This window comes from Equus caballus, chromosome 1 (genome assembly GCF_041296265.1).
Source record: "Equus caballus isolate H_3958 breed thoroughbred chromosome 1, TB-T2T, whole genome shotgun sequence".
NCBI classification, from domain to species: domain Eukaryota; kingdom Metazoa; phylum Chordata; class Mammalia; order Perissodactyla; family Equidae; genus Equus; species Equus caballus.
The window spans coordinates 103,798,493-103,811,035 of record NC_091684.1 but is presented as its reverse complement, the minus strand read 5'-3'; the positions used below and the strand labels follow the sequence as shown (position 1 = coordinate 103,811,035).

General features: G+C 38.3%; 1 protein-coding gene and 1 long non-coding RNA gene across 27 annotated transcripts in view; one reads left to right on the top strand and one right to left on the bottom strand.

Moving 5' to 3' along the window:
- The window catches only part of CPEB1 (cytoplasmic polyadenylation element binding protein 1), a 94,274-nt gene that overhangs the window by 33,338 nt on the left and 48,393 nt on the right, over positions 1-12,543 (bottom strand). The window lies entirely within an intron of this gene.
- Positions 1-12,543, top strand: part of LOC111770227 (uncharacterized) — a 55,688-nt gene that overhangs the window by 7,686 nt on the left and 35,459 nt on the right. Inside the window, exon 2 of the long non-coding RNA XR_002803359.2 lies at positions 2,310-2,536. This is a non-coding gene — a long non-coding RNA (uncharacterized lncRNA). The remainder of the gene's footprint in view (positions 1-2,309; positions 2,537-12,543) is intronic.

The following is a 12,543-nucleotide window of genomic DNA, read 5'->3' as shown; positions in this document are numbered from 1 at the left end:
CTGTATGCTTGAAAATGTTCATAATAAAATGTTGGGGAAAAATGAAGTCAGACTTTTGCAGACAAAAAGCAAGTCTGAGTGAACTAATTCGTTGGACAATAAGAAGTGACTTCATTAAATTTTATGGTTGACATTTTCCATAAGCAGAGCAAGCTAAAATCTGTCGAACCAAGGTTTTGACAAAAAGCAAATGATAAGACTATTGTATTGGCAAAGCCATATTTTTAAATTAACAATATTTTAATTTTCTCCATCCTTTAAGTAAACTGAATTAAACAGGTCTCCAGAAGTGAAAGAATAACAGATATTTCAGGGTCACCTGAAATGCTATAAAGCATTCCTTTCAAAAAACTGAGAAATTCAGTGACTAGTGACTTAAGTAATAAATCTTCTCACAAATTATATGGTTTCCAGTTCCTTCTTCTGAACAAATACGAGTGAATGGAACTGTCAGCAAGTAAATGACTAAAAATAATGATAGATGACTGATTTTTTGCATAGAACTCAGAGTTCGAACAATTGAGTGACACGGCTCTAACAACTTCATTTCCCATCTAGTTATTTATGTGAACAAGTTTACTCAGAGCACAGATCTATAAAAACAAAAAGTACGAATATATTTGGTGTTCAAAATCCTGAGTCATTCCAGCAGTGAGTCATCCAAAATTACATGAGTTTTTAAAATGCCTCATTTATCTTATTAAGAAGCATTTCCAATAAACATTAAACAAAGAACAAAATTTTATCAAAATTTGTAACATTTAGATTGTCTTAATTGTCATAGCAATCAATGGCCACAGCAATCCAGAACACTTACAGCCATTTAGTCACAGGAAATAATTTAAAATGTCAATTTAGGTACTGGTTTTTGTTGTAGAGAAGTATAATGATGTGATCAACAAAAGACTTAGGTGTAAAATATTCCATTAGGATAAAATTCCGTGGGAGAAGTAGACAAGAAATACGAGTGAAGGAGAAAATGAATAATGAAAAGTTTCCCACTGTTAAAGAACTGGTTTACATAATTTTAAAATAGACGATAGGATCAAATTTCTCTACTATTTTGATTCCACTGAATACATTTTCACTTATGATGAAAATTTAGGTATCAAGTTAAATGTGCAAGGAGTACACTGTATTTTTAAAAATGTTTTTGTGTTAAAATATACATAAAATTTACCATTTTAATCATTTTTAAATATACACACACTTCAGGGCACTGAGTACATTTACAGTTTTGTGCACCTATCACCACTATCCATTGCCAGAACTTTCTCATTTCAAATTGGAACTCTGCAGCCATGAAACACTAACTCCTCACTGGCCTCTCCCCCAGTCTCTGATAACCACTTTCTGTCTCTTTGAGTTCAACTCTGCCAGGGACCTCACAGAACTGGAATCACACAATATTGTCCTTTGTGTCTGGTTTACTTCACTTAGCATGATGCCTTCAAGGTTCATCCATGTTGCAGCGTGATCAAAATTTCCTTCCATTTTAAGGCTGAATAATATTCCGTTGTATATATACACCACATTTTGTTTATCCACTGATCTGTCCATGGACATTTGGGTTATTTCCACCTTTTGGCTATTGTGAATAGTATTGCTGTGAACATCTGTGTACAACTATGTGTTCACGTCCTCGTGTTCAATTCTTTTCCGTATATACCCTAGGAGGGGAATTGCTGGATACTATGGTAATTCTGTGTTTAATTTCTTTAGGAATCATCATATTGTTTTCAACAGCGGCTGCACATTTGACATTCTGCAAATATACAAGTGTTTCAATTTCTCCACATCCTTGCCAACACTATTTTCTGTTTCCTGACAACAACCATCCTCCTAATGGGTTTGAACTGATCTCTCATTGTAGGGTACATCGTCTTTAAAAAATTAACAGGAGGAGCCAGCCCCATGGCCTAGAGGTTAAGTATGGTGCATTCCGCTTTGGCAGCCTGGGTTCGATTCCCAGGTGCAGACCTATACCATTCATCAGCAGCCATGCTGTGATGGCAAGCCACTTACAAAACAGAGGAAGACTGGCACCGATGTTAGCTCCAGGTGAATCTTCCTCAAGCAATAGGAATTGGCAACAGATTAGCTCAAGGTGAAGCCTCCTCAGCAAAAAATAATAGTAGTAATAATAATAATATGATGTATACAAACAAATGTTTCAAGATTGCTACTGCCTAGTTCATGAATTCCCAAGATCACGTTTCTAAAAATCTCCCCCACACCAGGTTTCTGTTGAACTATTTTCTGCCTATGTCATCCAAGTGGTCCTAAAGGCAAATGCCATCTTCTTGCAGGCTTCTGCCTCCCTGATCACAGTGATGGTCCACAGTGGGCATCCGACCCAATGAGAGGCAGAACAACCCATCCTTATGACTACAGAGACCAATCCAGGCATGGACACAACTCAAGCCAAGTTAACCGGGGAGCCCTTCTTTGAGGTTTTCCTAATTGGATACAGTGAAGGAAAAACAACTTCCTGATTTCATGATGTCAGAGGACATGACAACAGCCCCTTCCTCAGGTAAGAGGTAACTGTGCAAAAAAAGAAAATGAAAGCACACTGGGAGAGAGGCAGCAAAGAGGCAGGATCTAGACAAAATTGGAGGCCCTGGATTCAGCATCCTTACTTAGTTTTTCAGCAATTTCTTCCCATTCTGTGAGGTACATACCAAGAGCCTTCCAACACATCCCACGTTTTGGTAAAGTTAGTTCTAATTAGGTGTTTCATCATTTGCAAAATAAGAGTGTTCTGTGTAATTCAGGCCCTTCAGCAAGCACTGACCAAACAAGTAATTACTACAGGCAGGAGGAGAATCTTTGGTACAAAAGCCCCTAATACCCTGGCACCAGATGAGAGAGTCAGCCACCTTGTAAGATCTTCTTTACTCTTTTTTTTACTGAGGCAGAATGTCCTGAAGACTCCAGTCCAGAGTCTTGGAATGCAACCTGCTGTCCAGGTAGTGCCCCCAAATTGTATGTAAAAACAGTATAACCTAAACACAAGGAAATGTCACTTGACCTGATGCTACACGGCCCAAATGTTGGGTTGGCAGAAGTTCCTGAACATGACACCAAATTGGAGATCCCTTACAAAGGTGCCAAATCACAGTAGACCTAGAGAATATAAATGCTAGCTATTTTAAAAGGACTGGGTGCTTTCACACACTACAGCAAGAGTAAACTGGTACGTTTCTGGAGGGTAAAATCTGATATGTGAACTAAAAGCCTTAAAAGACACTTATTTGATGAATGAATTTTACTTTTAGAGATTTATCCTATGTCCAAATAGTCACAGATGTAGGCAAAAGTTTTACTTCAGGTACTTCTACTAGTGTTTAAAATAGATACCTATTTAAGCAAACTACCTCCAATAGTTTGTTAAAATAGACACCTGTTTAAGCAAACTACCTCCAGTAACTTTCTGCACCATGAAGCTTTTGGCCACCTAATGAAGCCTATGGCACCTTCTAAGAACAATGCTGTTAATATGTCAAATAGTGATCATAATTTTGAACTAATGGTGAACGTAAACAACATTTCAAGATATGTGCAATAACTATACAGAAATCAGATATGAAATGTCTGGCCATCCTATTGATGATGATGATTATTGCCAAAGTATTAGGTCTTGCTAATATTATTGTGATTTGTTGCCTACATTTACCATAGAAACAAATGCTACATTTTAGGTAAATATTGGCAAAAATAAAGATCTAAGTTTTTACCTGCCCAAGTTACTAGACTCCCTGAATTCTATCCACGGACCCGGGTTAAAAATCCCATAATGCATCTATCTACACAATAAACTGCTATGTAACCTTGAAAAAGACACAACATTAATGACACAGAAAGATAAAAGGAAGAGAAAGAGGCAAATTGCTCCATAGTGTGTTCCCAAAGCTTTCACTTTAATAAATATATGTTATAAAAATACTGGAGAGAGAGACTAAAATGTTAACAGTAGTTATCTCTGGGTAGTAGAATTACATATGACTTTTTTCCTTCTAATTTGTCTGTTTTCTCCAGAACTTTTTACAATGAACATGCTACTGTAACAAAAAAAATGCAAGTTATTAAACAGGGAAAGATAACTCAGATTTAATATCCCCTAAATAAACTTGAAAAAATCTGAAAACATTTTTACCAAGAAAAGTTCATATTAAAAGGCTTTGAACTTGACAATATGAGTTCAATGGCAATATAAAAATCAGGATTATAAATCGATTTGAACAGAATAAACCACAGAACATTAAAAATAGAAGGGACTTTGGAGTCGACTTAGTCCAAGCCCCTCACTTCACAGCAGAAATGCCCTCTCTCTAGTATCCAGAGGCCTTAACCTCTGCACAGTTCCCTCTCCCCCCATAAGTGTACTCATTTCTTCTTTCATCAAAAAGGTGTAAAACATCCACATTTAGAAAGCAGAATGCACACAATGAAGAGCGAGTAAGCCCACCTGTGATAAGACAAACTGAGCCTTAGCTTTCAGCAGCAAAGCCCTGACATTCCAGCAGATGGGGATGGCACCACGCAGACTGAGGCTTTTAGACATTAAACATCACACTCTTTACTTTATTAAGTGATAAAAACAGCAGAGTCTGTGTGGAAAAGCCTATGGCAGTCTCACAAGAGGCATTTCTCTTCATGGACTGGAGTCGCCAGGTTGGCTGCCCTCCCACGTTCCACTGCAGCTCTCCTACACTCGTACTCTCCTCCTCAGGCCCAAGTGTTGTTCTGTCCCCGTCTCTACAGGTGACCTCACCTGGAGTTAGGCTGAGAAAGGAAAAGAGCATCAGGTCGGCAGAGGTGGACACAGTGAGGGACAGGCACAGAGATGCTGGCAGGTTGCAGCTTGTGCTTGCTCTCGTCCACTCCACATCTACCCCTTCTGCCAGATAACAGGATTTGAAGACAAGAGCAAGCCTAGGTCCACTGCCAGATGCAGGGTCAACAGCATTCTACACGTTCTCCACCAGCTCCCCTCCAGGCCTGACTAGAGCAGCGACATGTGGTGGGCTTTCTCGAGTGCCCTGTAAGCCCAACCGTCCACCTAGGCCAACACTTCAGGAGAGCTGGTTACTGACACTTCCCTAATCTTTTAACCCTCCTCCCTTCCTAAATTGTGTAATGTGTAAGTCCTATAACAAATCCTTAGTCCATAGTAATCACCGTGGTTCTGCTTCTCAGTCAAATCCTGAGTGAGACAGAGTCTCATAAGGGGACACTGTATTGCACAATGGAAGTCATCCCACTTCATCCCCACAGTAAATATGATAGCTGAGAATTTCTCTCAGAGAGCCGAGGACATGAGCAAGCCTGGACTGGCCGCCAGGCTGAAGAGCCCTAACGTGAATAAAAGAGGACTCATGCCACTCACTGGCCCGCCAGTCTATCGCGTATTCCTCCAGAACTGTCACGCCCAATTCAGAACATACCAGCCACACAAAGCCACTGGGCACCTAAAAAGGAGTTGTTACAACTGGGGAAATGCATTTTAAATTTTAATTAAAATTTAAATTAAAAAACTGGTAACTTGACTCTATTATTGGAAAACACTTAAGTATGGTTCAGAACAACCTGAGTATGTGAATCTACGTTTTCAACTTTAAATTTTATGAAACAAATACGTATCAACTATTTCTGATGAAAATTTATAATTACATTGAGATGGGCAGTGAGTATATAATATACTGCATATCACTGAAATAAACTACATATAATTTCACAATACATATATCAAATCATTATATTATACACCTAAAACTAATACAATGTTACATGTCAATTACATCTCAATAAAAATTTAAAAAATATATATATATACACACACTGCATTTTGAAGACTTAGTAGGAAAAAAGCTAATAAAATACCTCATTAATAATTAATATAGGGGCCGGCCCCCTGGCTGAGTGGTTAAGTTCGCGTGCTCCGCTTCGGCAGCCCAGGGTTTCACCGGTTCAGATCCTGGGCGCAGACATGGCACCATTCATTAGGCCATGCTGAGGCGGCATCCCACATGGCACAACTAGAAGGACCCAGAACTAAAATATACAACTATGTATTTGGGGGATTTGGGGAGAAAAAGCAGGAAAAAAAGAAGACTGGCAACAGTTGTTAGCTCAGGTGCCAATCTTTAAAAAAATAATAATAATTTATATAAACCACATGTTGAAATAATATTTTGGAATAAAATATATTATTAAAAACACCAACCAGCTAACCACATGGAGAAGGCATTACATCCACTTTACAAGTATTGACACCAAGGCTTAAAGGAGGTAAAGCAACGTGACCAAGGTGACACAGCTAGCATTCACTGCAGACTTAAACTTTAAAAAAAAAAAAAAAAGGTAAAATCTCAAGGTAGTACACAAATATAAAGTAAAAAGTAAAAACTCACTTTCACATTCCTGCAACACTTCTCATCCTCAAGCCTAGGCTCCCGTGAATTAACAGTTTAAGATATACCCCTTTTATACCATTTTCTATGCATTTGCAAACACCTTTACCAACACTGGTACTTGGTTTAAAAAAAAAATTATTTACTTAATAAATGAGATTCTTATGTGTCCGGCACTAGCTAGGCAACAGGAATATGCTAAGTGAGGAAAAACAGCTACGGCTCTTGCTTTTATGGATTTACAAGTCTAGTGGCAGAGACAATCTAAATAATCATACAAGTGACAAACCACAACGTGGGTGAAGTGCTAGGAAGGAAAGAGGCATGATGTATAAAAGTATATAAGGGGCTTCCTGGCCTAATGGGGGAATGCTGGTTAAGATTTTCTTGAGTAAGTATGCTTTTCAAATATCTTGTTAATTTACAAAACCTTTGATTATAGGTTTAGTTGGAGGATTTTTTTCCAAATACAAGAAATAACAAGAGCCAGTAGGTATCAATTTTCGGTTCATATCCTTTGCCCTCTTTTCTTTGAGGATGAGTTCTTAACCCATGGTCTTTCCTTGACATTAATAAGCTGGTATTAACCTCTACAAGGTTAAAAAAAAAAAAATGGAATACTCTAAAAATAATTTGACTACATTTTTCTAAGCACTTGATAAGATTTAAAGCACTTTAAACTATGGCACTGTTCATAGAGGCGTCTAGTTTTAAGTATTATTTTCTTTTTTTAAAAAAGGCACATTAAACAAATTGGATCTCCCCCTCTATGGGTTTTGGTCAGAACAAGAAGTTACTTGAGTTACCTTTTGTCTAGGACGGACACACTGCTGGTAAAACCCAAAACTCAACTGACATGCATAAGAATGAACAGCACCACTTACAAGTTACTTTGTACTTTTATGTTCACTGGGAAAGAATCTAAGGACAGAGGTTCCAGCTGGTTTCACAGCTCTTCTAAATCTGGATTCACATCTGCACACACACCTTTACACACAGATACAGAGCTACACAGGCGTGAACTGAAGATGGTTACTATTTCTAGCCATCACTAACATTTCAAAAAGTTAAAGCTGCCAGTAAGGAATGTTCGCCAGCCTAAGCCCATTTTAAAGCATTTTTCCCCAGGGGATTTTAGTCATTAGGAACTAGCTAACAGTGAATTAAAAAGCTACATATCTTCGTTCAACTTTTCAACAAAAGGAGGAATCACAATTGTCTTTAAGGTAGTTAGATTTTCCAAGTGCCCAGAGGAGTTTCCATCTCAATAGAAAAAAAGGTCTGCAGTTTTCAACAAGGGAAAAGGGAAAAGACTAACAGTGTAAAAAACCAAAAAACCCCAAGTTGTTCCAATTTAAAAAGAAATGGGAGAAAGGGGGCAGGGCGGGTGGGGGGGCCGTGAGGCAGGCCCATGGCATAGTGGCTAAGTTTGTGCACTCCACTTGAGTGCCCCCTGGTTCGCGGGCTCAGACCTACACACCACTCATCAAGCCATGCAGTGGCAGGCATCCCCCATATAAACTAGGGGAAGAAGGGCACAGACGTTAGCTCAGGGTGAATCTTCCTCACCAAAAAATAAAGAAAGAAAGAAAACAAATGGGAATTAGAGTAATAATTCTGCTTACCAAGCCAGAAAAACTAAAAGTATAATATTCAATGATAAGGAATCATTTTGATAATGTTCTTCTCTACATAACATGAGAGAGATAAGCTCTCTCAAACTGCTGGAGGGACCATAAAAGGACAGCGTTTCCAAAAATCATCAGAACTTAAAAATATTAAAACTGTTCAATCTATTAATCCTATTGCTAAGAACCTCTCGTAAGTAAATACTCGTAAATGAGGAGAAATATCTACCCATAAAGATGTTTGTCACAAAGCTATTAATGGTGAAAAACTAGAAATAACTATTTCTCTCATAATGGAGTGAGAACTTTGCCATTAAAATTCCTATCTCAGCATATGATAAAGAATGCTTAAGTGGTTGGAGAGAGAGAATAACTACAGAAAGTATGATTATAACTGGACAAAGAGATCCAGGAATATGTAGAAAGAGACTTAGCCATCCAAAGAACTCAAGGAGACTGTAGGTAGTAGGATGTATAAATTTGTACTAAATTTTTCAAACTGTCTACAGCAAACGTAAATTACAAAAAAGTACTCAGAGAATGGTTTTAAGAATTTAAAATCTGGGTATGGTTCTCTGACAAAGGAACTCACACAATTTATTTGAAAACACAGTATATTTAAATACGAATGAACGGTCTTCTTTTAAGAAACTAGTAAAATTTCTGGGATGCTATTTCGTCACTATTAAGAGTCTCTATGTTTCTATCCAGCACACATGTTGGCAGTAGGCTAGTACTTCTAGGATTCTATTATGAGAATGAGGTATGGTCAAGACTTTCTCACAGGGAAGTTCACTGCCACATTAAAAGTTACTGAAAGCAGTATGCACAACTCCAAATAAGAAAGGAAATATCAAGTGAGAATTCTCTTCCTCCTCAAATTCCCCAGCCCAGAGGTGCCTTGTGAAGATTCTTTCACGCATCCAAGTATGTAAACGCACAGCTTGCTAAAAGACGTACACAAACAGTCAAATACACTATTTCACATCTTTTCCCAAATAATGTATTTTGGAGATTTTTCGATATGTGTACAGAGAAATCGACTTCATTCTTTTGTGGTAGCATGGCAGTCCATTCTGTGAATATATCTAACCAGTCCTCTGTTGACGGACATTGAGGGTGTTCCTAGTGGTTGCTATTTCCTCTTCTTCAAATAATAAGGCAATAAATATCCCACGACTTTTATTTTGACTTTCTCAGGCAAACATACTTGATAAGTGAAGATACCTCATGATCCAGTATATTTAAAATTGATAGATGTTGGCACCAGCCCCACGGCCGAGTGGTTAAGTTGAGGTGCTCTGCTTCGTGGCCCAGGGTTTCACTGGTTCGGATCCTGGGTGCAGACATGGCACTGCTCATCAGGCCTCGCTGAGGCAGCATTCCACATGCCACAACTAGAAGGACCCACAACTAAAAATATATACAACTATGTACCAGGGGGCTTTGGGGAGAAAAAAGAAAAAAATAAAATCTTAAAAAAAAAAAAATTGATAGCTGTTGGCCAAAATTGCCCCAAGAGTCATACCAGTTTTAATTCCCAACTATATGAGGAGTCTTTCTCCACACCCTTGCCAAACTTTACTTTTTATGAATGTGATAGGTAAAAAATAGAATCACATGTTTTAAATTTGTGATAAGATTCTGAGGCTGAATGACAGGGCTCAACCCTATGTCCCTAACTTACTTTCCTAAGGTTCAGCATTCTTTCATTTGTCAATCAGACCCTTTTACCCCTAACATGGCCCACCTGAGAAAATGGATCCACCTAAGTTTGCTGGAGAGAATTTGTTTCTACTCTCCCTCATCCTCCACAATCAGCCAGTCCTGTTAAATCTACTTCTGAAATTTACACTAAGTCTATCCACTTACGGTCTCCATTATTAGCCTACTAGTCCAAGCCAACACACACTTCTCACCTGGACTGTTGCAATGGCTGTCCTGTTACCTGTGCTCTAACACTTAACACCCCCCACCTCCTGAAAAGCCCTGCCACCCCTTAAATATACTAACTTCAGGCCCAGCCAGTCACCCGGAGGCCTTCCTGTTTGCTCTGCTTATAACAATCTTACCCAGGTATCAAACCAGGTTCTCTACACGGCTGACTCCTTAACATCCAGATCTTCAGCTTAAATATCACTTCCTTAGAGAGAAGCCTTCCCTCAACAGTATGTGGGGAAACAATTTACGTAACCACTAATCCCCTAGCCTGGTCATTCCCCATCATGTCCTCTTGTTTAGTTTCTTTCATATTGCTTAGCATAATTTGAAATTACATTATTTGTTCCTAACTCCCCACCATACTTCCGTGGTTTCACACACACAGTCCATAGCTCTTCTATAGGAGCACATCTGTATTCACAGCACCTAGAAGAGTTTATCATATGTTGACTAAAAGAACTCTTCATATGTGTTTTGACCATTTTTACGGGATTGTTAGTGTCATTAATTTGTAAGAATACCCTTTAATTTAAGAAAGGTAACCCTCTTATGTATTGTAAATATTTTTTCTCCTTGGTCACATATTCACCCATTAAAAGCATGCAATTCAATGTTTTTTAGTATTTCCACAGAGTTGTGCAATCATTATCACAATCAATTTTAGATCATTCCACCAGCCGAAAAAGAAACCTGTACCCTACAGCAGACACTCCCATTTCCCTCCAATCTCTCCTAGCACTAGGAAACCCTTTAAATCTACTTCTTGTATCTATAGATTTGACTATTCTGGGCATTTCATATAAACAGAATGATGTAATATGTGGCCTTTTTTAAATTAGCTTTTTCTACTTTAGCATGTTGTTTTCAAGGTGCATCCGTGTTTTAGCATGAATCAGGTCTTCACTCCTTTTTATTGCCAGGTAATATTCCATTATACAGATGTACGACATTTTGTTTACCCATCCACCAGGTGACAGACATCTGAATTGTTTCCACATTTGGAATATTATGAATAATGCTGTTATAAACATTCATGTACAAGTTTTTGTGTGGATGCATTTTCATTTCTCTTAGGTATACACTAGAAGTGAATTTCTGGGTCATATGGTAACTCTGTTTTATCTTTTGAGCCAAATTCTTTTCCAAAGTGACTGTAATATTTTACATTAACAATGTATGAGGATTCTAAGCTCTTCCACATCCTGATCAACAACTGTTAGTGCCTGTTTTTTTCCTTATAGCCCTCCTACTGGGTGTGAAGAGCCTCAGCTGTTCAAAGGCTGGACAATCTGTACAAAAAAGGATAACTGCAAAGGGTTGAGACGCATCAAACACATTAAATCCACGCATTCACAATGATGCTGAAAAACAATCCCTGCTTGGCTTTGGAGAATGCTGGAGAATCAGCTCAATATCATGAAAGAAAGTAGAAGAAAAATAGTCAACCATTTATCTGCCTTTTCCAAGTGTTCTATTCTTCAGGTCAAGCAAACAGTTGAAGAAATTAAATTTGGTTTTGTAAAAGTCTATCAGCTAAGAAGGCATGAGAATTGGAAAGCTGCTGTTAGGCAACCCCTGACAAATTAACGCCTCTAGGTAGTAATCATCACTGGCTGCTAAGATCCCTTCACCGAAGTTCCCACTATCACAAGTATTCTTTCCATCCTGAAGGCAGGCTGGAGGCAACTTATACAGTGTCTGCAGACAAGCTTTCAGGCAATCTCAAATACAAAGGCCGTTTAAAAATACAAATTACCATCAATGTTACCAAATATTTTCAGAAAACCAAGAGATACACTGAGGCAGCAACCTTAACATAAAAACTATACCTGAGGAAATAAAGATAATAAAGACAAAAACAAGATTTTAAAATAAATATACCTACAAAGATGCTAGAAAATCCAGTGGAGATCTTAAAAATTAAAATTTGAATATGTAAGTAAAGTCAATAAATGGTCTGACTGGTAGGACAGACTGAGCTAAAAAACTTAATAGTGAGGTGGAAAGACAAAATAGCCTCCCCAAATTATATTAAGCAGGAGGGCAAAAAAAGGTTGAAAAATAAAAGAAAATTAGACAAACTACTCACTACCACTGGACACTCCCTAAGCTCTTACGTGTACTGTCCCACTTCTCTTAACAGCAACTGTTCACAGTAGGTGCTGTTACTAAAGGAGAATTAAAATAAAGGTTAAATCAAAACTTAAAACCATTCAAGTTTCATTTCCAGTAAAGGCTGACAAGATTATTCAGACTAACCTCCTACCTGAAAATAAATGCTAAATTAATAAAAAAGAGAGACATCACCTTAAAAGTATGTAAGATCTTAGAAGACAGTAGAGAACTACCAGTCGAATTCCAAAAGGCATGAACTCAGAAGAGGAAGTAAAACAGCAGAGCACCAAAGTCACTGCCCCTGTGAAGGTGTCTGCCCAGTGAGCAAAGCTGGGTTTTGGCTCTAAGGGCTGAAGAGGTGAAGGGAGAGAAGTCAAGACTCAAAGCACGCCAAGCAGGGAGGCTGACAAGACACCCTATCCACTAAGCTAAGACCCCCAGCA